The 26,138-nt window shown below is 38.3% G+C and overlaps 1 long non-coding RNA gene across 3 annotated transcripts in view; it reads right to left on the bottom strand.

Moving 5' to 3' along the window:
* LOC125107592 (uncharacterized) overlaps positions 1 to 26,138 on the bottom strand; it is a 72,396-nt gene that overhangs the window by 43,271 nt on the left and 2,987 nt on the right. For all 3 annotated transcript variants that reach the window (XR_007129605.1, XR_007129604.1, XR_007129603.1), the window contains exons 2-3: positions 25,711 to 25,837; positions 25,599 to 25,625 (exon numbers count right to left, since the gene is read on the bottom strand). This is a non-coding gene — a long non-coding RNA (uncharacterized LOC125107592). The remainder of the gene's footprint in view (positions 1 to 25,598; positions 25,626 to 25,710; positions 25,838 to 26,138) is intronic.

The following is a 26,138-nucleotide window of genomic DNA, read 5'->3' as shown; positions in this document are numbered from 1 at the left end:
ACTCCCCACTGAGTATCAAGTCCCAACACTGGTTCATCATGACCTGAGCTGAAATCAAGTGTTGCAAGCTTAACCAACTGAGCCACCCAGGCTCCCCCAATGAATTGCAATAAACAGTTATCATACAGACCACATTCTCTGGCTGCACTTAAATAAGTAAAAAAATTAACAAAAAAAATGAGTTAAAAAATCTCAGTGTATTTGGAAATTTTAATTAACTCAGTAACTCATGGATCAAAGATGGGTCAAAATGGAATTAAAAAACACTTAGAAAATAAATGATATGAAAACACCATATATTGGGGGACCTGGGTGGCTCAGTGGGTTAAACCCTCTGCCTTCGGCTCAGGTCATGATCCCAGGGTCCTGGGATCGAGTCCCGCATCCGGCTCTCTGTTCATCAGGGAGCCTGCTTCCTCCTCTCTCTCTCTGCCTGCCTCTCCGCCTACTTCTCTGCCTACTTGTGATCTCTGTCTGTCAAATAAATAACCAAAATCTTTAAAAAACAAAACAAAACACCATATATTGAAACTCAGACAGTGCAACCAAAGAGAGTCTTCAAAGGACATTTACAGCCAAAAAATGTATATAAGAAAAGGAGAGAGTTGAAAATTAATGCAATTTCCAATTTCAAAAGTTAGGAAATGCAATAGCAGATGATAGCAGTAAAGATCAAAGCAGGAATCCGTGAAAAAGAAAAAGAATAGAGAGAATAAAAAAAGCGAAATGATGGCTGTCTGAAAAATAAAAGCAGAGAAATCTTATTAAAGAAAAAGTGAGAAAAGACAAAGAAATAATATTCTGAATGAAAAAGGGACACAACTAGAGAGAGATACAGCAAAGAGAGAAGATGGGACAAAACCACCAATAACATTTTTTCCAATCAATTTTGAAAACAGACTAAATGGGAAAGCTCCTAGAAAAACAAAACTTACTATAAGTGAGTATCAAAGAAATTAAAGCAATAGCTAAAACTCTTGTCAGAACCAGGAAGGTTTTTAGATGATCTCTACCAAACTTTTAAGGAATAGACCATTCCAATCTTTTGCTAACTCTCCCAGATACCAGAGGGGAAAGGACAATAGTCACAAATTCATTCTGTGAGCCCAGTTTAGCCTTGTATCCAAACCAGATCTGAACAATAAATAAGTGTATTTATGAAAATAAAACAAATAAAATGCAACAGAATGAAAAAGCTAGATGACAATGGTACGTCAGCTCTGACATCGGATACTGGGCTAAAGTATCCCAAGCCATTATATTATTCAGTATGCTGGTAAGGATACTGATTACTGGAAGAGTTTTAAATGTAAGCATGTTGGGGGTACCTGTGGGGCTCAGCTGGTTAAACTTCCAACTCTTGATTTCAACTCAGGTCACGATCTCAAGGTCATGATATTAAGCCTTGCAGTGGGCTCATTGATCTGTATGGAGACTGCTTTGGACTGTTTTTCCTTCTCCCTCTGCCCCTCTGCCTGCTTATGCTCTCTTTCTATAAATATATAAATAAAATCTTTTTTTTTTTTTTAAAGTTCAGCATGTTAAAATTTCAAGGACAACCACCTGAAAGCTAGAAATAAATATGTATCTTCTGGATCATTGTAGGGGAGAAAAAAATGAAAAGAAAAAATCAACTCAGAAGACTAGAAAGAAAAAAGGTGAACTTTAGAGAAAAAATGGACGAAATAAGATCAAAGAAATTAAGACAAATATATAAAGATTTTATTTATTTATTTGACAGAGAGAGAGATCACAAGTAGACAGACAGAGAGAGAGAGAGGGGGAAGCAGGCTCCCTGCCGAGCAGAGAGCCCGATGCGGGACTCGATCCCAAGACCCTGAGATCATGACCTGAGCCGAAGGCAGTGGCTTAACCCACTGAGCCACCCAGGCGCCCCGAGAAATTAAGACAAATATATAAAGAACCACAGTGAATGTTAAAAGCGTAGATTGATAGTCTAATTGTCAAAAAGTACAACTATATATTGTTTATAAGTAAAAGTTGATGGAAATTTTCTTTACCTGGTTTATCTGTGTGAAACTATACTAATTATGCCTACTCTGAATACTTCAGGTGCCTAACATAATAGAAATTCATAGATGTCTGAGCCAACAAATGTCTCATGAGTCAGAATTAATTTGCCTCCAAGTTTCTTGGAGACCTTCAGAGGCATGTTTTTATTTCATCAGTCACTGTCTTGGGAGGGTGAGATATTTTAGGTCAGTTCGCAGTTCTTTGAAAAGTCTCTCCGGATCTCAAAGAATTGACCACTTGACCAAATACTTGTACAAAGCTCTTCACTATTAAAACACCATGGATCTTGGCATAGAACTTCAGCCTCAAGATGTTATTCTAGGACCTTTTCCGAGGGCTGAATTCTTTCTGGGAGAGCCTAAGGGCTGACTTCACTAAAATCCGATTCTGCGTTTTCTGTCTGTAGTGACATTTAGTTATGTCAATTTCATAATGTCAGGACCAATCTTATTATATAGGCTGGTCGTCAGCTGTCTAGGGCAGGAAAATATAACGGGCATTAAAGTGCTGGGTGAATATTTATGCTGTCAGAAAAAAAATCTATTGAAAAGACCTCACAAAAAAGAAAACAGAGCTAAAAAGAAAACTTTAAAATATAGGCGTTCTTATGCCTTTGCTTCCTTTAAAAAAAAAATGCTATAAGAAAATGCCGGTTTGAAACATAAGAATCACGCTGTGCTTCTTTCCTTCCCCAGAAGGAAACTGAGAGGGCCAGCTATAGACCTAGGCAGATCTGACGAACAGAAAACAGCTTCCCTTTTTTCCAAAATATATTATCCTGCAGACTTCCACTCTGACATTCTCACAGTAGCCAATAGCTGTTAAAAATGTTTAAATTCTATTTTTATCAAAGTAAAACAGGGATGAAGTTTTTAAAAATTAACACACCCAATAAAAATCTTTTGCCAGTACCTGAGCTGGGTTTCGTAAAAGCACTCTGTTCATTATTTTCAGCTCTTTCTTCCAATAATTACCTACATAACTCTAAATACTACCTTCACTTTGATTTTTCAGTTGTACACATTGTCTGTTGACTTCTTAGCATGAAAGATGAGCATTTGGAGCTCTTATGAGACCACCCCCCACCCAACTTCCTCCTTCCTCTATCTTTCCAATATGTTTATATAACACTTTTTAATAAAATCAATAATCAATATTACATTTTGATGGTTATGAAAGTTTCATTTACTGCTGAGCAAAATCTCATTCTATGATTGCATTTTCTTTTTTTTTTAAGATTTTATTTATTTATTTGACAGACAGAGATCACAAGTAGGCAGAGAGGCAGGCAGAGAGAGAGAGAGAGGAGGAAGCAGGCTCCCCGCTGAGCAGAGAGCCCGATGTGGGGCTCGATCCCAGGACCCTGGGATCACGACCTGAGCCGAAGGCAGAGGCTTTAACCCATTGAGCCACCCACGCACCCCATGTATTTTCTTTTTTTTTTTTAATCAAACTTTCCATTTTCCTTGGAATTGACACTGCTTCAGTTTTATTAGATTATTTTTTCACGTTCCTATCACAAATCCTTTTCAAACTCTTCACAAGATCTATAGCACTTGTGCTCGTATTTAAAATACTTTCCTATATGGTAAAACATTGCAGATAATCTATCAATTCCAGTTTGCTTCCCCCCAGAGACATAGTTCTTGAATCCTTCTATTCTCTCCTAATCTGGGTCATGCGATCTGGCTTATTGCAGAGATGCATCTAGGACTTCCCTTTTCTCCACTTCTGTATTAGGTCCCATGTACCTTAAGGATTTTTTTTTTTAATTTGACAGAAAGAGAGAGAGAGAGATCACAAGTATACAGAGAGGCAGGCAGAGAGAGAGGGGGAAGCAAGCTCCCCACTGAGCAGAGAGCCCAATGTGGTTCTGGATCCCAGGACCCTGAGATCATGACCCCAGCCAAAGGCAGAGGCTTAACCCACTGAGCCACCCAGGCACCCACCGTGTAGATTTGCTCTCTTTGTTTTTCTTGTTTTCTCTGATTTTGCTATGTAACATCATCCCATAGCTTCCTAAGATATAATCATATGGGAATTTCCATGTAACATTTCTGAGATCTCAAATGTCTAAAAATGTGTTTATATGACCTTTGTACTTTTGATAGGTTGACTGGATATGGATCTTATTTTTTTTTCCCCCCATAATTCTGGAGATTGCTCCATTGCCTTCTAAATTCTAATGTCTCTAATAAGAAGTCTAACGTCAAAAAAAAAAAAGTCCAATGTCATTTTGATTCTTTAGCCTTTGAAGGTAACTTAGCCTTTGAAGGTTAAGTGTTTTTTTCCTGGAAGCTTTTGGATTTTTAAGAAAATCTCTGGTATTTTGTAAATTTGTAATGACATGCTTTGCTTAGGTCCTTTATTACTCATTTTGCTGGGCTTATCATTTCAATGCTAGGAAATTATCTTGATCTTTTATTGATCTTTATATTGATCTCAATATCTTTTATTGGTCAAATCTCTGCTTTGTTTTTTGTTGTTTGTGTGCTTGTTTTGATTGTGGTTGATCTTCTTTTCTATATTACCTATTATTTTAGATGTGGAATTTTGAATTAATCATGCAATTTTCAAAAATTTCCTTTCATGTTTTACATATATTTTCCTTAGGTTCTATGTTCTGGGAAGTATCCCTCAATTTATCTTCTAGCCCTTCTGATATTTTTTATTTTGTTGACCCTCTTTTTAACTTCTACAAGTTATTTATCTTTCTCTGATTGTGGTTATTATTATTATTATTTTTTAAAGATTTACTTATCTGAGAGAGAGAAAGGGAGGGAGAGAGAGAGAGAGACAGTGTGTGTGTGTGTGTGTGTGTGTGTGTGTGTGTGTGTGCGCGCGCGCGTGCGTGCCTGAATGCGTGCGTGCGTGCATGCATGAGCTGGGGCGAGCAGAGGGAGAGGAAAACAGTCTCAGGCAGATTGCCCTGAAGCTCAGCAGGGGTGGAGCTTGATCTCACGACCCTGAGATCATGACCTGAGCCAAAACAGAGTCATTGCTTCACTGACTGAGCCACCCAAGTGCCCCTATTATTATTATTGTTTTTTAAATTAAGTCAGTATCTTCTCTTAGCTATTTGTGGATATTAAATGCAGGTTTAATATTTTTTCAACTCTTTGCATTGTTACATTCCCCCTGAATGCCTATGGCTTCTTGGATATCTCTTTATATTAAGAAGCTATTTGGAATATATGTGTGTGCAGGTCGGACGTATCTGCTAGGGCTTCATGCAAGCTGCATAGCAGAGGCCCAGCTCTACCAGTGAGTAGTATCAAATGTCAGTATATGCAAATCTTTCCCTCATCCTCCACTCAATCTTTTTATATCTCAAGAGAAGAGAATTACCTAGTCTCCAGCCTTGGGGAATATGTCTAGTTGCCTGCATTCTTGGGATTGAGTCATGGAAAAGTGGTGGGTGTCTCAATATTCAGTATATAGGTTTTTAAATTTTATTTTTAAACTTACATACAGTAGCATTCCCTTTTTTTGGTGTATAGTTTTATGAGTTTTGACAAATGCAAAGAGTCACAAACCACCACCACAATAGAAATAGAACAAGTTCATAATCTTCCAAAATACCTTCACGCTTGCCCTTTGTAGTTGATCTTTCCTCTACCCCTGTTAGCAACCACTGATCTCTTCAACAGGTTTTGCTTTGCTAGAATAATATATTCATGGAATCATTCATTTTTTTACCTTATCATTTGGCATAATGCATTTACAACTCATTCATCCTATTACACACATCCCCAGTTCATTTGTTTTCACTGATTAGTATTCCATTCTATGGATGTATCACAGACTGTTCATCCAATCCCCTGTTGAAGAACATTTGGATTGGTTCTAATGTTTGGTGATTATTAAATAAAGCCTCTATAAACATTTGCCTACAGGTCTATGCATGAAAAATTTCATTTAAATCTCACCCTCTAGAAGGAAAATTATATGGTAAATGAACATTTAACTTTGCAAAAAAACCTGACAACAGTTTTTCAAAGTGGCTGCACCATTTTGCATTTGCATGAGCAACATCTGAGTTCCAGTTGCTCTGCAACCTCACCAGGAACAGTATTAAGATTTGTTTGTTTTTTAAGTCATTCTAATAGCTGAATGGTGATATCACAGAGTGGTTTTAGTTTGCATTTCCCTAATGACTAATTGTGCTAATTATCTTTTCAAATGCCTATTTGTAATCTATATATTTTATTTGGTAGAGTAGCTTTTGAATATTTTGCCCATGTTTTCTAGGATGTTTGTTTCCTTTTGTTGAATTTTAAGACTTCTTTATGTATTCTGGATGTATTATGGCTTTTTCAGATACCTGGTTTGCAAATATTTTTCCTAGACTGTGGCTTTTCCTTTTACTCTTTTTTTTTTTTTTTTTTAAAGATTTTATTTATTTGACAGAGAGGTCACAAGCAGGCAGAGAGGCAGGCAGAGAGAGAGGAGGAAGCAGGCTCCCTGCTGAGCAGAGAGCCCGATGCGGGGCTCGATCCCAGGACTCTGAGATCATGACCTGAGCCGAAGGCAGCGGCTTAACCCACTGAGCCACCCAGGCGCCCCCCTTTTACTCTTTTAATAGTGGCTTTCACAGGCAAAAATTCTTAACTCTTTTAGTGAGGTATAATTAGTGAGGTACAATTTATCCATTTTTACTTGTATGAATTGTGCTTTTAGCATCATATCTCAAATTTCTTTGCCTAACCACTGTCATAAATGTTTTCTCATACAAGTTTTATTGTTTTACATGCATTTAGAACTAAAACCCAGTTTAAATTAATTTTTGTAAAGATGTGAAGTACAGAACAGTGGGTTTTTTTTTTCATATATGTATGTCTAATTTTTCCAGCAACATTTGTTGAAAAGATGATTCTTTCACTGTTGGCTTTCCTTGCCCTTTGGTCAAAAATAAATTGACCATATTTGTATGAGTCTATTTCTGGACTTTATGTCTTATTCCATTTCTCTATCCTTGAACCAAATATCTCAGTTTTGTTGGTTTATGGTGAAATTAAAGGTCAGATTGTATGTGGCCTCCAACTTTTTCTGCGTCTTCAAAATTGTTGTTGTTTTTCTCTTTCTTTTTACAGAAATTTTAGATCACCTTGTTGATATCTACAAAAATTCCTCTGGGATTTTGATTGGGATTGCAGTACAAATATTTGTAGAGGACACATATAAGATACCTCTCAGAGGCTCTTAGATATAGTCAAGAAAAGTTTGCAAAAGAGTCCATCAGCATGCATTTCCAACAAACTTTGATGTAGGACTCCTGCTTCTGGTCATGATGGAGTAACAAGAATTATTTCCTGGTAGAAACAACAACAACAATAACAACAACAAACTAGAAAAATATATTAAACAATGGGTCCCAAGACATTGTGCATCAATGAATAAAGAGCAGTTTCCCCTGAGAAGTGGGAAACAAATGAGGTAGGTGTTATGCATGATGGACTTCAGTATCTGGGAATGTGAAGTCTGATAAAATCTACAGGATAGAATGCTAGAGAGGAGAATGCTGCATTGGGAGGGAACTCTGGAGATCTCTAGATATTACCTTTTCAGTATTCTTTAGGGAAGGATAAACATGCCCAGATGAGAAAACTACTCTAGGCACAGGGAAGGACCACTTGAAAGGTTAAAATGAATGTACTTAGTATTTACATGGGTCCTGAAATAGTGCTTGTTGCCACCAGCCAAAATGGAAAAACTCAATTCTGGGAGAAATGATAGAATGCTCAGTGAGCTTCTGCCTAAGAATTCAGGTAAATAATTAGTCTTAGACTAGCACTACTCTGAACCAAACTAACAAATCAGGGAGGCCAGATCTAAACAAATATCACAGTGTTGCAATAACTTAACTGCATCCAAGAACAAAGCTTAAGAAGATTTATAGGAATACAAAAATATCCAGTACCCAACAGGATAAAATTCTTAACACCTGGCATCAAATAAAAAATTATCAGGCATGCAAAGAAGCAGGAAAATATGATTCATAATGAGGATAAAAACCTGAACCAATCAAAGTGGACCCAGAACTGGAACAGATGCTGGAATTAGCAGACAAAGACGTTAAGACAGTTATTATAACTGTATGCCAGATGTTCAAAAAGCTGGAGGAAAATTGAACAAGTAGAGACATGATATAAATAAAAAGCCTAAATCATACTTTTGAGATGATAACTAAAATCTCAGAAATGGAAAAAGTCACTGATAGAACTATTGGAAGATTAGACATCACAGAAGAAATAATTATTAAACTTGATGACACAGCAAGAGGAACTAGGCAAAATGAAAAATAGGAAAAAACCAAAAAACAAAACAAGAATAAGAGAATCACTAAGATATGGAATCACTTCAATAGTTCAATATGTGAACTTGAAGTCTACAGAAGAAAAGACAATGAGGTTGAGACAGAAAATATTTGAAAAAATAATGACTGAAAGTTTTTCAAATCTGATGAAAACTGAAAATCCATATGCTCAAGATGACTGATGAATCCCAAATGAAAACACACAAACAAAATAACAAAAAACTACATCAGTGCACATAAAATCACATTCTTCAAATCATGAAAAGGACAAAAATCTCAAAAGGAGCCAGAGGGGGAAAAGATGCATTAAGTAGAGAGAAACAGAGATAAAGACTACAGCAGATTTTTTTCCCCCCCACAAACAATACAAGAGGAAAGGCAGTGGAACAACATCTGGAAAGTTTACTGGAAGAAAAACTGTCAACTGAGACTTCTATACTCAGTAAAAATAACTTTTAAGTTCATACATGAAGTAAAGACTTTTTCCAATATACAAAAGCTGATAGAATACAGCACCAACAGAGACACAATACGAAAACTATTAAAAGTCCTTTAGGGGCACCTGGGTGGCTCAGTGGGTTGAGCCTCTGCCTTCAGCTTGGGTCATGATCTCAGGATCCTGCGATCAAGCCCCGCATCAGGCTCTCTGCTCGGCAGGGAGCCTGCTTCTCCCTCTCTCTCTGCCTGCCTCTCCGTCTACTTGTTATCTCTCTCTCTGTGTCAAATAAATAAATAAAATTTTTAGGAAAAAAAAAAAGAGTCCTTTAGACAGAATGAAAGTACCAGATGGAAATACAGATATACACAAAGGAATGAAGAACACTGGCTACAGTAACTATGTGTATAAATGCAAAAGGACTTTTTTCTGTTCACTTAAATGTCTGTAAAGGATAATTGACTATTTACACAAAAACAATTAACAAGGCATTATTGAGTTTAAACATATGTAGAAATAAAATGCACGATTACAGCAGCACAAAAGACAGTTGGCTGAAATGGAAGTATACTGCTATGGTTCTTTTATAATATGAGATGTGCTACAACATCACTTGAGGTTAAAGATAAGTTAAAGGTATATACTAAAGTCCCTAAAGCAATTGCTAAAATAAAAATGTGAAGAGTAATATCTAATAAGTCAACAGAGGAGATAAAATAGAACTATAAAATATTTTATTAGTTCAAAAATAGGAGAAATGAAGAAAATGGGAACAAACAGATGGGAAATATAACAAGATTTAAATCTAACCATATAACTAATCACATAAAATTAAAGGGTTTAGGGGCGCCTGGGTGGCTCAGTGGATTAAAGCCTCTGACTTTGGCTCAGGTCATGATCCCAGGGTCCTGGAATCAAGCCCCACATCAGGCTCTCTGCTAGGTAGGGAGCCTGCTTCTCCATCTCTCTCTCTCTCTGCCTGCCTCTCTGCCTGCCTGTGATCTCTCTGTCGAATAAATGAATAAAATCTTAAAAAAAAAAAAAGGGTTTAAAAACTTTAGTTGAAAGGTAGAGGCTTTCAGATTGGCCAAAAATCATGACCTAACTATTGGCGGCCTACAAGAAACCCACTTTAAATACGTTAGAGTTGGGGCACCTGGGTGGCTCAGTGGGTTAAAGTCTCTGCCTTCAGCTCCGGTCATGATCCTGGGGTCCTGGGATCGAGCCCCGCATCGGGCTCTCTGCTAAGCAGGGAGCCTGCTTCCTCCTCTCTCTCTCTCTCTCTGCCTGCCTCTCTGCCTGCCTCTCTGCCTACTTGTGATCTCTCTCTGTCAAATAAATAAATAAAATCTTTAAAAAATAAATAAATAAATAAATACGTTAGAGTTAACAGTAAAAGAATGGAAAAGGATATACAATGCTAAAACTAATATAAAGACAACTGGAATGGTTTATTAATAACAGACAGAGATGACCCCAGAACAAAGAATATTATGTTGGATAAATGATAATTTCACAAGGATAAAGACTTCAATTTATCAAGAGGACATAAATTTTATGTACCTAGTAGAAGAGTTTCAAAATACATAAAAAAAACTTACAGAACTGCATGGAGAAAGAGACAAATCCACAAATGCAATCAGAGAATTAAATCTAGCTAATAGGATAAGTAGACAAAATGTTAGTAAGGATATAGAACATTTGAATAATACTATAAATCAACCTGACCTAATTGATATTTATAGATAACTTTAAGAGCAATAGAATACACATTCCTTTCAAACGTGTGTGGAATATTTGCCAAGATAGATTGAGTTTTGGACCATAAAAAGGTCTCAAGTTCTTAGACCACAGTGGAATTAAGTTAGAAATCAATAACATACTTCTAAATAACCTATGAAATCAAAAAGAAATTATAAAGTATTTTGTACTGAATGAAAGTGAAAACACAAAATATCAAACTATGTGAGATGCTATTCAAGCAGTTATTAGAGGGTGATTTATAGCAATAAATGTCTATATTATTAGATAAAAAATTTCTCAAATCATTGACTTCAGTTTCCACTTTAAGAAACTAGAAAAAGAGCAAATTAAACCCAAAGTAAATGAAGATAGGACATGATTAAAGATTAGAATAGAAAATAAAGAAATAATAGAAAAAAATCAGTGAAACCAATAATAAATAAAAACTGTTTATTTAGTATTTATTTATTTTTTATGAAAACAAAATTGTTAACCTTATTTACTAGAGACAAAAAAGAGAAGACACAAGTTACCAGTATCAGGAATAAAAGAAGAGAAGAGATGTAATGATAAATCTTACAGATAATAAGTGGGTAATAAATATTATGAAGAACTTTATGCCAATAAATTTGACAACTTTGAAGAAATGAACAAATCCTTTGAAAGACACAAAGCACTAAAGCTCTCACTCAAGAAGAATTCAGATAACCTGAATAGTCTTATATCTATCAAAGTACTTCAATGTATAGTTAAAATCTTCCCTAAAAAGAAATGTTATTAATGTTATATGTTATGTTAATGTTAATGTTAAATGTTATAAATGTAAATGTTATTAAACATTTGGGGAAAAAAAATAATACCAATTCTATATGAACTCTTCCAGAAAGCTGAAGTATAAGGCATACTTTTCATCTCATTCTATGTGGATGACATGCCCTTGTACTAAAACCAGACAAGTATACAACAAGAAAAAAATACAAATCAATATACCTAGAGGACATAGATAATAAAATTCTTAACCAAACTAGCAAATCAAACCAAACTGAATGCTTTCCCCCTAAGAAACAAGGCAATGATGTGCAACCTTACCACTTTTGTAGATCATCTTATGGAGTTTATAGCCAGTGCAACCAGGCCAGGAAAAAAAATAAAAGGCATTGAGATTAAAAAGGAAGAAGTAAAACACATGACATAGTTGTCTATGGGGAAAGTTTGAGGGAAATGTGCAAAAAAGTTACTAGAACTAATAACAACTTAGAAAAGTTGCAGGATACAACACCCACATATGAAAGTCAATGTGCTTCTGTGTATTAGTAACGAGCTATCAGGAACTGAAATTTTAAAAATATCATTACAGCAGTACCAAAATTATGAAATATTTGGGATGAGTCTGACAAGCAAAGTTCAAGAGTACAAACCATGCTAAGAAGAATTTTAGGGAGATTTAAGTAAAAGGAGAGATACATTGTGCCCATGTGTTGGAAGACTTAAAACTGATGAGGTATCAATTCACTTCAAATTGATCTATAGGTTCCACATAATCCCAGCGGAGAACAACAAGGTCCTGGCTAACATTCCGCTAACACTTATAAGCCACACTGTAGAATGAGCTAGAGGAAAACTAGGGCCATTGTTACCACTGCACTAGATTCCTGACTTTGCAAAGTTGCCTGCAACTTAAGTTGGCCCCAACTGTTCCTCCTGCCAGCTGGGATCCCACTCGTAAAGACTCTACCTTGCAATCACAGCTTCTACTAAAAGCAAAAGGCTTTGTCGTCACTCTCTCCAGTAAAATGAATGCTTTGCACGGAGCTGGTTTCTCATGTGCCCGGAGCTGGTTTCTCATGTGCCCACTTCTGGACTGAAGTCTCCCGGGGTGTAACACACCACTGGCACCCAGTTACCTGCCTGTGCTCTAGCTGCAAAGGAGGTTGAACAAGTGAGACATCCACATGTTTAATCTTGAAAAGGTGAAACTCACAAAGTGGAACATTTCCCGAAATTAGAAAGGTGTTGGAAAGTGTTGGGAAGCCGGAAACGTGACATATGTCCCTATATATATAGGCCAAATACTAAAAATAATCAACATAAAATAATTGGACCTTTGCTTGTGTTTTAAAAGAAACTGCCTACATTAGAAGTATGAGAATCCTTGTGTTAGTCCTCCAGACAAGAAAAGCCTGCATTTTAAAGCAGGGTGTACATCCATCTCCACTTCCAAAAATGTGTATACAGGTGACAGAAAGACAACATACAAGAACAAAACATAGCCTAAAGGATGTGGAAGGTTTTCACCAAAAATCTAAGAAGGAACAACCCACGTCCCTTTGCCCGATCTGCATTGCTTTCCAGGGAGTCCTAGAGGCAATGGAGACAGGGGCTCATAAGCAGTTAGCCCATGAGCAGACATGCAAATCTTAGGGGAGTGTATCTATCAGGGAGCCCTACCTTGAATCCTAAAGCTTAGGTAGAGGAACTGTGGGAAATGTAGTTTGTAGCTTTCCAGCCTCTTCAGCTCCGGGTGCTGGGATGACAAATTAGTGAGTTGATGAACAGCAGCAACCACTAATGGCCAAGAAGGAACTCACACATAGGCTCAACCCATTCTCAGAGAGAGGAGAGGTCTAGTGGAGCTGGGCTGTAGCAAGGAAGGGGTCATTTTGAGAACCGTAAATGTCTGTCACTCAGATGTTCCTCTCGCTCATGTCCCCTTGTGTCAGCAACTTGGAGAGAATTCTAGTAAAAATGAATGAGGCATTTCATGGCACCCTCTCCAAGTCCCTAAGCACACAAAGCAGCCTTGCTAGGAGCCTCAGTAATGAGGTGTATATACACAAGGAGGGAACTTTTCCTTTGCAGGAAACACAGCAGAAGGAGGACTGACTATGAATGTCATTGGCACAAGAGAGCACTAGCTGTATTCACTGTGGCAGCATGGCAGATCTCCCACCCCTAGAAGGTGGCTCCAGCGCCATCAACATTGGTTCAGAGGACACTTCCCTGGTCCCCCGGACCACCCAGGAACCAGAGGGAAGGGAAGAGGGAAACCCCATGCTCCCCAAGGTAGTTGAGAGTAGCTTTCATGAAAGAACCCTTTAGAGGCTTAGAAATAATTGCAGCCTCTAGGGTCAGGACCTGCTGATTGGAGGTCGGGGGAAGCTGGGTTCAGTGCTGAGGAGCCCGGAACAAAAGGTGACTGCCTTTTTATGCACCTGTGGGGGAGGAAGGGGAAGGGGAGGATGGACCAGGAATGGAAAAGTACTGACTCAGAGTTGAGAAAAGTGCCTTAGTCGGGGTCCCCATAAGGAAGCTTCTACATGGAGGTGCTTGTGCTGGGAGTACTGATCTGAGGATGGGCATGGCTGGCCTCGGGGGCCCTGAGTCTTAGCAGGCAGCTCCCCCAGGCAAACTGCAATGCCGTGGCTGGGCCCTGAGTCGGCTGTGGGAGGGCAGCGTGGGGCCTGCTGGGCAGAGCCTTCGTAATCTCCTCTGGTTGGCCCAGAAAGATCCCACATAGGATTTTGGCCCAGAGCTGGACTCCTCAACGCCTCAGGACCATGCAAGGAATGCTCTTTAGGTGGAGAATCAAAGTCTTGTCATAGAGTGTGGGGGTGGGATTATAGAAATGCTGTGTGTGTGTGTGTGTGTGTGTACCCTTATTAAGTCTCTACTATTATGGTGGTCTGGACAAACAGAATACGTATTTTTAGACTACATCCACTTAAAGCTATATAAAAAAAAATTTTTTTTTGAAGCTAAGAGGCTTTTTTAAAAAGCCAAGACACCATAAAGAAACGTACTGTTCTCTCAAAGCCTACTTGCTTATCTGTTCCCCAAGACTACCTTAAATTATAACAGCGATGTTAACAAGGACTCTGCTGCCTGAATCCCCCCCCCCACCCCCCGGGAACTTCTGAAATCTTACAACAACAACAAGAAACCATGCGAGGGAAACCATGAGAGCCAAGCACTAACTCTTCTAGAAACATGTTCAAGGAGGTGGCCCGTGAGCCCCGGGGAAGCCTCAGAGGTCGTGGCCAGCCAGGAAGTTCAGTTCTGTTATTTTCTGCATGCCATTTCTGGTGAGAACTTTTTCCTCAAGATCTTCCAGTGATTTTGTGAGCCCCTAATTCCGGACATTGAGTCACTGCTTTCTCAAAATATCCAGTGTCATTTCTGTTTCTACACCTGTCTTGTAAGTCGACCTCTGGGATGCAAGTTGAAATGCAAGCTGGAACGTGTTTCACCTTAAACCCACCTATCCTTTGTCGCTATGAATATTTCTCCTGGCATATATATTTTTTTCCTTCCCAGCACTGAGTAGTATGTCCTTCCATGGTGTTTTAACTAAGAATATATATAGTTTAAAACTTCAGGGGGCGCCTGGGTGGCTCAGTGGGTTAAGCCGCTGCCTTCGGCTCAGGTCATGATCCCAGGTCCTGGGTTCAAGCCCCACATCGGGCTTTCTGCTCAGCAGGGAGCCTGCTTCCTCCTCTCTCTCTGCCCGCCTCTCTGCCTACCTGTGATTTCTCTCTGTCAAAAAAAAAAAAAAAAAAAAAAAAAAAAAATCTTAAAAAAAAACTTCAGGAGCTGTTGCTACCTTTAATCATTTTAATGGGAATGTTCCGGAAGGCATTTTGACTTGCATTTCTCACCGGCCATGGTCCTTTGCACACAAGTTTGAGGATTAGGTCAGGACAGCTTTTCATTATTAAAAGAAAAAAGTTTCTTTTTTTGAAGTAGCTGCAAGTGAAAACTTAACACACCCCATGATTATTTTGGTGGACTGGATACTGTTTCAAATGATAACATCTTCCAAAGTCAGCTCCATGTACTGTAAAATCAATGAGTTTTGCTCTGCTGGAGAGAACGCAGAGAGCCAGGATTGTTGAGTGCAGATTTCGGGGGCTTTGCCAGATGGAGCCTCTCAGCTCTGTGGCCAGCCAGCAGTTCTTTCTGGAAACTATGCCTTAGGGATTTCTGCGTCAACGTCAAAGGGGTTTTTACTATAGGGTGCTATATCCAATTAATTCAGAAGACTAAAAATACAGCCTGAGACACTGGAATTTTTGATGGCAGAAGTCTCTGGCCAGGGTTCCCATTCTGGCACATTAAAATAACATTACTGCACTAGAAGAAAACCCCTGGGCAAAAAAAAAGCAAGCAAGTCAGGGAGCTCCCTCTTCTTAGATAGTAGAATGGTGTGAGGTTTTCAATTTTATGTAGCACTGCTCTTTCAACACTACAGCTTTTCAAATGCCATGGGTATTTTGGGCATGTAACCTGTCTACCTAAGATGGAAGCTGTAAGACTAACTCGGTTACCTTAACCTGGTAAGTTTATTGCAGGAAGAGAGCAGTAATGCTTATTGTAAAGCAAGAGGTATTTATCAACTGTGTTTTCTGCAATTTCTTCCTCTTCTCCTCTGGGTTTGAAAATGCAAGGCAGGGCGCCTGGGTGGCTCAGTTGCTTAAGTGTCTGCCTTTGGCTCAGGTCATGATCCCAGAGTCCTGGGATCCAGTCCATGCTCAGTGGGGAGTCTGCTTCTCTGCCCTCCCCCCCGCTCAAGCATGTTCTCGCAAATAAATAAATAAAATTTTTACAAAGAAAGAAAATGCGAGGCAGTTCACTGTTTTTATAACAAAATCAGACTAATTTTCTGGTTGCTGTTTAATCAGACAGCAAAACATCAAGCAGCTTACAGCTGTGCCGTTGGTAGTTACCAATGGCTAAAGCTTACAGGAATGACCCAAGGCCCTAGATTTCCCTCAATAATTGAGTGTAGCAATCTGTAATTCTCATGCAGTCCTTTATGTGGGGCAAATTATACATTCCCATCTCCTTGTTCAAGTTGCTCCTTTAGGACACATATATCTTAGCCACACTTAATGCTGGCTGGCTTTGGGAGAGGAAAAGGCTGAAAAGGAGATTACTTTGAATAGTTTGCAGCATGAATACAACTTAAGTATCACCCTGCCATTTCTGAATCTTAGAGGTGGGTGGAGGAAAACCACAGGTGCATCTCTCTGCCAGAATATATAGGAACATATTTTTGGAAGATTGTATAATGTAGTGCCCATTATACCATTGGTTTCATGAGATAATTATGAAGCACTAGAGCAAATCAGCATACTAGACTGGTTGAATATGTTAACATTCTAATTTTGTATAGAGGGTGATTACTGTTATTATTATTTATAAAGTCCTCTAAGTGTACAGAATGCTCTATAAACACGTAGGCAGATAAGGGCTCTGCCCAGAGGTACCTAAGTTCTAACTGCTTGCATTAGACAATCTAAATGAAAAACAAAACAAAATAAAAAAACCCAAAACAAATAAAACTACTCTGTGCCAAAGTGGGAGGAGACCAGGCCCAAAATGGGGTTAAAGAAATAAGTGCTTTAGAAGGACTGAAGCATTGAAGCAAGTGTACTTTCAGACTTAAGACTGGAGCTCCTTCACACAATTCAAGGAGAATCAAAACACTGTAACTACATCCACTTAAAAAGATTTCCTGACGCTCCTTAAGAAGTTCTAATTGGCTCTTATAAATTCAATCCTCCTCTACTTGCCCAGGTACAAATGTTTGGGTTCTGAACCCATTTTTTTCATTTTTCAAATGTCTAGTTATGCTAGATCCAGCATAACTCACAGGAAATCACATGAAAACCAGCCTGATCACATTCTTTCCTTTTTATTTTCTTTTTTCAACCAACTTTTATCAATTCCTTTTTTAGAGTCTTTTTAAATTTTCATCATTACAATCACATTCCATCCCTTCATTGTGTTTACCCTTATTTTTGTATACATGTAAATTTTTCTTTCTTTAAAATTTTGGGAGGCAGTTTCTTCTAACAGACCAAAATATACCCAGAATAAAGTGTGTGGCTCTGTTCTATTCACCAGTGTGTGTCTATATATATATATACATATATATATATATATATATATATTTTTTTTTTTTTTCCCCTCCTTTCTTCTTCCCTCTTACCCCCTAGTTTAGGGTCTCTTCTAATTTGGTTAGTGTATATTTTTCTGGGGTCATTGCTACCCTTTTAGTATTTTGTTCTCTCATTCATCTATTCTTATCTGGATAAAATGACAAGGTAGGAAAACACCTCAAAAAAAAAAAAAAAAGAGCAAGAGGCAGTACCAATGGCTAGGGACCTAATCAATATGGACATTAGTAAGATGTCAGATCTAGAGTTCAGAATGATGATTGAAGATGGTAGCTGGGCTCAAAAAAACCATGGAAGATACTAGAGAATCCCTTTCTGGAGAGATAAAAGCCCTTTCTGGGAAAAATAGAAGAACTAAAATCTAACCAAGTTGAAATTTAAAAAAGCTATTAATGAGATAAAATAAAAAATGGAGGCTCTTACTGCTAGAATAAATGAGACAAAAGAGAGAATTAGTGATATAGAAGACCAAATGATGGAGAAAGAAAGCTGAGAAAAAGAGAGATAAACAACTACTGGATCACGAGGGGAGAATTTGAGAGATAAGTGATGAAACAATATTAGAATAATTGGGATCCCAGAAGAAGAAGAAAGAGAGAGGAGCAGAAGGTATATTGGAGCAAATTATAGCAGAGAATTTCCCTGATTTGGCAAAGGGAACAAGCATAAAAATCCAGGAGGCACAGAGGACACCCCTCAAAATCAGTAAAAATAGGTCAACACCCCATTATCTAATAGTAAAACTTAACAGGTCTCAGTGACAAAGCGAAAATCCTGAAAGCAGCTTGGGACAAGAGGTATGTAACATACAATGGTAGAAATATTAGATTGGCAGGAGACCTATCCACAGAGATCTGGCAGGCCAGAAAGGACAGGCATGATATATTCAGAGGAGTAAACAAGAAAAATATGCAGCCACGAATACTATATCCAGCTAGGCTGTCACTGAAAAATAGGAGAGATAAAAAGTTTCCAGGATAAATAAAAACTAAAAGAATTTGCAAATGCCAAACCAGCCCTACAGGAAATATTGAAAGGGGTCCTCTAAGCAAAGAGAGAGCCTAAAAGTAAGGAATAGAGACAATATATAGTAACAGTCACCTTACAGGCAATATAATGGCACTAAATTAATATATTTCAATAGTTATCCTGAATGTAAATGGGCTAAATGCCCCAATCAAAAGACACAGGGTATCAGAATGGATTAAAAAAAAAAAAAAAACAAGACCCATCAATATGCTGTATGTAAGAAACTCATTTCAGACCCAAAGACACCTCCAGATTGAAAGTGAGGGGGTGGAAAACAATTTACCATGTTAATGGACATCAAAAGAAAGCTGGGGTGGCAATCCTTATATCATATAAATTAGATTTTAAGCCAATGACTACAATAAGAGACGAGGAAGGATACTATATCATACTTAAAGGGTCTTTCCAACAAGATCTAACAATTTTAAATATCTATGCCCCTAACAAGGAGCAGCCAATTATATAAACCAATTAATAGCAAAATGAAAGAAACACATCGACAACAGCACAATAATAGTAGGAGACTTTAACAGACCCCTCACTGAAATGGGCAGATCATCTAAGCAAAGATCAACAAGGAAATAAAGGCTTTAAATGACACACTTGACCAGAAGGACATCACAGATACATTCAGAACATTCCATCCCAAAGCAACAGAATACACATTCTTTTCTAGTGCACGTGGAACATTCTCCAGAATAGATCACATCCTGGGTCATAAATCAGGTTTCAACCAGTACCAAAGATTGGGATCACTCCCTGCATATTTTCAGACCACAGTGCTTTGAAACTAGAACTCAACCACAAAAGGAAAGTTGGAAAGAACTCAAATACATGGAGGCTAAAGAGCATCCTACTAAAGAATGAATGGCTCAACCAGGAAATTAAAGAAGAATTTAAAAATTCATGGAAACAAATGAAAATGAAAGCACAACTGTTCAAAATCTTTGGGACACAGCAAAGGTGGTCCTGAGAGAAAAGTATATAGCAACACAAGTCTTTCTCAAGAAACAAGAAAGGTCTCAAGTACACAACCTAACCCTACACCTAAAGGAGCTGGAGAAAGAACAGCAAAGAAAGCCTAAACCCAGAAGGAGAAAAGAAATAATAAAGATGAGATCAGAAATCAATGAAACAGAAAACAAAAGAATAGAACAGATCAACAAAACTAGGAATTGGTTCTTTGAAGAATTAATAAGATTGATAAAGCCCCGGCCTGAGTTATCAAAAAGAAAAGAGAAAGGACCCAAATTAATAAAATCATGAATGAAAGAGGAGAGATCACAACCAACACCAAAGAAATACAAACAATTTAAGAACCTATTGTAAGGGGCGCCTGGATGGCTCAGTGGGTTAAAGCCTCTGCCTTCGTCTAAGGTTATGATCCCAGGGTCCTGGGATTAAGCCCCCGTGAGGCTCTCTGCTCAGTGGGGGAGCCTGCTTCCTCCTCTCTCTGCCTGCCTCTCTGCCTACTTGTCATCTCTGTCTGTCAAATAAATAAATAAAATCTTAAAAAAAAAAAGAACCCATTATAAGCAACTATACATCAGCAAATTTCACAATCTGGAAGAAATGGATGCATCCCTAGAGACATATAAACTACCAAAATTGAACCAGGAAGAAATAGAACACCTGAACGGACCCATAACCAGTGAGGAGATTCAAGCAGTCATCAAAAATCTCCCAACAAACAAGAGCCCAGTGCCAGATGGCTTCCCAGGGGAATTCTACCAAACATTTAAAGAGGAATTAATACCTATTCTCCTGAAACTGTTCCAAAAAATAGAAATGGAAAGAAAACTTCCAAACTCATTTTATGAGGCCAGCATTACTTTGATCCCAAAACCAGACAAAGACCCCATCAAAAAGGAGAATTACAGACCAATATCCTTGGTGAACATGGATATAAAAACTCTCACCAAAATATTAGCCAATAGGATCCAACCGTACATTAAAAGGATTATTCACCGTGACCAAGTGGGATTTATTCCTGGGCTGCAAGGTTGGTTCAACATCCAGAAATCAATCAATGTGATATAATACATTAATAGAAGAAAGAACAAGAACCATATGATACTCTCAATAGATGCTGAAAAAAACATCTGACAAAGTACAGCATCCTTTCTTATTCAAAAATCTTCACAGTGTTGGCATAGAGGTTACATACCTCAATATCATAAAAGCCATCTGGGAAAACTCAGAGCGAATATCAACCTCAACAGGGAAAAACTGAAAGCTTTTCCTCTAAGGTCAGGAACACAGCAGGGCTGTCCACTATCACCATTGCTATTCAACATAGCACTAGAAGTCCTAGGCTCAGCAATCAGACAACAAAAAGAAATAAAAGGCATATGAATCAGCAAAGAAGTCAAACTCTCACTTTTTGTAGATGATATATTTTATGTGGAAAACCCAAAAGACTTCACTTCAAAATTGCTAGAACTGATACAGGAATTCAGTAAAGTGTCAGGATATAAAATCAATGCACAGAAATCAGTTGCATTTCTATACACCAACAGCAAGACAGAATAAAGAGAAATTAAGAAGTTGATCCCATTTATAATTGCACCCAAAACCATAATATATCTAGGAATAAACCTAACCAAAGAGGCAAAGAATCTGTACTCAGAAAACTATAAAGTCCTCATGAAAGAAACTGAGGAAGACACAAAGAAGTGGAAAAATGTTCCATGCTTCATGGATTGGAAGAACAAATATTGTGAAAATGTCTATGCTACCTAAAGCAATCTACACATTTAATGCAATTCCTATCAAAATAACCATCAAATTTTTTCAAGGAAATGGAACAAATAATCCTAAAATTTATATGGAACCAGAAAAGACCCCAAATAGCCAGAGGAATGTTGAAAAAGAAAACCAGAATGGACTCTCAACTCTATGGTCAACTAATCTTTGACAAAGCAGGAAAGAACGTCCAAGGGAAAAAAGACAGTCTCTTCAACAAATGATGTTGGGAAAATTGGACAGCCACACGCAGAAGAATGAAACTGGGCCATTTCCTTTCACCATACAAAAAAATAGACTCAAAATGGATGAAAGACCTCAATGTGAGATAGGAATCCATCAAAATTCTTGAGGAGAACTCAGGCAGCAACCTCTTTGATCTCAGCCGCAGCAACTTCTTCCTAGAAACTTTGCCAAAGGCAAGGGAAGCGAGGGCAAAACGAACTATTGGGATTTTATCAAGATCAAAAGCTTTTGCACAGCAAAGGAAACAGTTAACAAAACCAAAAGACAACTGACAGAATGGGAGAAGATATTTGCAAATGACATATCAGATAAAGGGCTAGTGTCCAAAATCTATAAAGAACTTAGCAAACTCAACACCCAAAGAACAAATAATCCAATCAAGAAATGGGCAGAGGACATGAACAGACATTTCTGCAAAGAAGATATCCAGATGGCCAACAGACACATGAAAAAGTGCTCCATATCACTCGGCATCAGGGAAATACAAATCAAAACCACAATGAGATATCACCTCACACCAGTCAGAATGGCTAAAATTACCAAGTCAGGAAATGACAGATGCTGGCGAGGATGCGGAGAAAGGGGAACCCTCCTACACTGTTGGTGGGATTGCAAGCTGGTGCAACCACTCTGGAAAACAGCATGGAGGTTCCTCAAAATGTTGAAAATAGAACTACCCTATGACCCAGCAATTGCGCTACTGGGTATTTAACCTAAAGATACAAACGTAGTGATCCAAAGGGGCACGTGCACCCGAATGTTTATAGCAGCAATGTCTACAATAGCCAAACTATGGAAAGAACCTAGATGTCCATCAACAGACGAATGGATAGAGAAGATGTGGTATATATACACAATGGAATACTATGCGGCCATCAAAAGAAATGAAATCTTGCCATTTGCAATGACGTGGATGGAACTAGAGGGTATCATGCTTAGCGAAATAAGGCAATCGGAGAAAGACAACTATCATATGATCTCCCTGATATGAGGGAGAGGAGATGCAACATGGGGGGTTAAGAGGGTAGGAGAAGAGTAAATGAAACAAGATGGGATTGGGAGGGAGACAAACCATAAGTGACTCTTAATCTCACAAAACAAACTGAGGGTTGATGGGGGGAGGGGGGTTGGGAGAACGGGGGATGGGGTTATGGACATTGGGGAGGGTATGTGCTATGGTGAGTGCTGTGAAGTGTGTAAACCTGGCAATTCACAGACCTGTACCCCTGGGGATAAAAATATATGTTTATAAAAAATAAAATTTAAAAAAGAACTATACAGTTCAAATACAAAGCTATTAATATATCATGAGGCATAAAATATTAAGAGCAAATCCAAGTCCTGAGAGAAGTTACAGGAAAATTCCAGTGTTTTATAGCGATTTTACTATGTCCTAAAAACAAATGTTTACAATTTTTGATGTTTTCTTTATTGTGAGCTATTTTGGGTTCTTTTTATTCTTTTTAAAAAATGTAGTATCTACATAATTGGACAGATTTGTTAAAATTATTTTGACCATAATCTCTCTTTATAAATGCATAGAATAAATATATACAAGATACATGTGGTTTTTATTTTAAAGACTATTTATTTGAGAGAGAGAGAGACAAGAGAAGAAGCACAGGAGTGGTGCTGGTGGGGGGACGTGTTGAGGGAGAGGGACAAACAGACACTGCTGAGTCAAGTCCAATGTGGGGGACTCAATCCCAGGACCCTGGGATCATGACCTGAGTTGAAGGCAGACGGTTAAACCTACTAAGCCACCCAGGTACCTCACAAGATATATATGTTAATTGTTTTTTTAGGTAAGCCCTACATGAAATAATTTTTTTTCATTTTTCCTTTTTTTTAGGTTTTTATTTCTATCCCAGTTAGTTAAAATACAGTGTTCTATTAGTTTCAGGTGTACAATATAGTGACTCAACACCTCATACAACACCCTGTCCTCATCAGGACAAGTGCCCTCCTTAATCCCCATCACCTGCTTCACCCATCCTTCTGCCCACCCCCCTCTGGTAACTATCAGCTTCTTCTCTATAATGAAGAGTCTGTTTCTTGGTTTGTCTCTCTTTCTCTTACTCCCCCCACCCTTCGCTCGTTTATTTTTTAAATTCCACATATGAGTGAAATCATACGGTATGTGTCTTTCTCTGACTTATTTTGCTCAACATTATACACTCTAGCACCATCCATGTCATTGCACGTGGCAAGTTTTCATTCTTTTTTTATGGTTGAGTAACATTCCACTGTGTGTGTGTGTGTGTGTGTGAATGTGTGTGTACTACATCTTCTTTATCCATTCATCAATCAGTGGATATTTGGGCTACTTTCATATCTTGGCTATTGTAAACAATGCTGCAGTAAACATAGGGATGCACCTATCCCTTTGAATTAGCTCTTTTATTCTTTGGGTGAATACCCAGTAGGGGCAATTGATGGGTTATTAGGTAGTTCTATTTTGAACTTTTTTTTTTTTTAAAGATTTTATTTATTCATCTGACAGACAGAGATCACAAGTAGGCAGAGAGGCAGGCAGAGAGAGAGGGAGGAAGCAGGCTCCTTGCCGAGCAGAGAGCCCGATGTGGGGCTCGATCCTATTTTGAACTTTTTAATCTCAACCTCCATACTGTTTTCCTATATGAAATAATTTTAACCTTCATTCTTGTCCCTTTTTCTCCCCTCTTTCTTCCTTCCTTCTTTCCCTCCCCACCCCCCCCCCCCCCCCCGCCTTTTTTGGTTGTTGTGGCAGAAAATAAGAAGTTGAATCACAGAACTTGTTTTGCTCAGGAGATGGCTTCTGGTAAAACAGAATTATGAGTCTCCACAGTTTTGCCAACATTTATTTGCTAAAGGGTTTGGTTTAGAGGCTTTAATGGCTACAGAGTGTGCGGTAAAAAGCTACTGTTATATTTTAAAAGTGAGGGATGCCTGGGTGGCTCAGTGGGTTAAAGCCTCTGCCTTTGGCTCAGGTCATGATCCTGGGGTCCTGGGATCAAGCCCCGAATTGGGCTCTCTGCTCAGCAGGGAGCCTGCTTCTCCCTCTCTCTCTGCCTGCCTCTCTGCCTACTTGCGATCTGTGTCTGTCAAATAAATAAATAAAATCTTAAAAAAAAAAGTACTCTATCTGTAAAAAAAAACAAAAAAAAGTGTCCCCTTTGAAAAACTCCCACCCTGACTCCCAGCAGAGCTGTTCCTTATTTGTAAACATGATATTCTGACTCTGTGGTAGCTATGGACTGGTGTGTACACGTACACAATTTTCCACCTGGTCCCTGGACTGTGTCTGTTGATCGAACTGCCCGGCCACAGGTGTTCTGTGTTAGACAGCATGGTCGCAGAAGCACTGGCCTGCAGCCTACTGGGCCATATTGGCAGTGTCTGGGACCCCTGGGTGCTGTCTCACACTGATTAGGGCAAAGTCCAGGGAGAGCTGAACTCTTAACGAATCAGAAATGCATAGACCCAACTGAAATGTTTGCTGCTTTCTGACCAGTGGGAAAATACTTGTAATGCACTTTGGATAGTGCTTCTGTGCTCCAAACCCCAAACTTAAAATACATAAATAAATGTCAATTGACAAACATGAAAGGATTCTCAAGGGATAAGATCATAGGATAAGGATATTTCTCTGGACAATTTAAACTCCAACTCAGCCACTTATCCTCTTGAAAAGTGATTTTTTTCCTCCCCTTTTCATTTCATATATGAATATATATAAGATATATATATATATATGGCACATATATATATATATACTGTATACATTTTGTCTCACATAGCTGACATGAGACAGTTTGGAACACACAGATTTTAACTTGTAGTTATTTTAGACTCCTTAAAAAGCAGTTAATTCAGTCAACATGTATTATATTAAGTGCCTATCATTTTCCAGGCACTGTCCTGGGTCCTGTGGAGAGAAAGCCAAAATTCCTGCTCTGAAGGAGATTTTAAATCTAGAAGGGAGACAGACCTGCAAACAACCAATCACATTAGAATGTGAAAAAAAGTTCTCCTGGAGCTGTGAACAGAATATAATAGGAAATCAAGGAAGGAGTACTTAGGCCTGCCACATTAAATAGCCATTACTTACCTTGCCTATGCCAGCCAGCTGTCATACCTGCAAAGATAGCATTACTAATTAGCTGTTGACAGGGAACATTAGGAAGCAAAATTGTGCCCCAACTTAGAAGGTTCATACGTACCAGGTTAGCTGCCACTTCAAAATCTTGTTTTCAAACCATTCCTTTGTCAATGCCTTGCTCATTCCCACACTGTTAATCGGAATTAACATTTTCAGGAACTGTCATTCCTACTGAGGAATCGCTGTTTCTGAAACATGCATAATTAGGATCTAGTTATGTAATTGCTTTGTGATGACAGGGTGTTTTCCAACTTATATATTAAAAATAAAGGACCCTTTCAAGAGGACCTGGAAGCTGATACCCTATGTCCTTCTCTGAAAACTTCCTGTTCTTTTAATTAGGAACATGCTGCTTCTTTAGTTATTTTAATTATTCTATTTGTTAAATCCGACTCACAGTTAAGAGTATCCATATATTGTCTGATTAGCTAGAATTCTAATTTTCAAATGTGGGAATTCCTGAGACTTTGAAATCTAAGGCAGTGGCCC

The sequence above is a fragment of the Lutra lutra genome, chromosome 8 (assembly GCF_902655055.1).
Source record: "Lutra lutra chromosome 8, mLutLut1.2, whole genome shotgun sequence".
In the NCBI taxonomy this organism is placed as follows: Eukaryota; Metazoa; Chordata; class Mammalia; order Carnivora; family Mustelidae; genus Lutra; species Lutra lutra.
The sequence above is the reverse complement of the archived record's forward strand: the minus strand, read 5'-3'. Positions and strand labels throughout refer to the sequence as shown.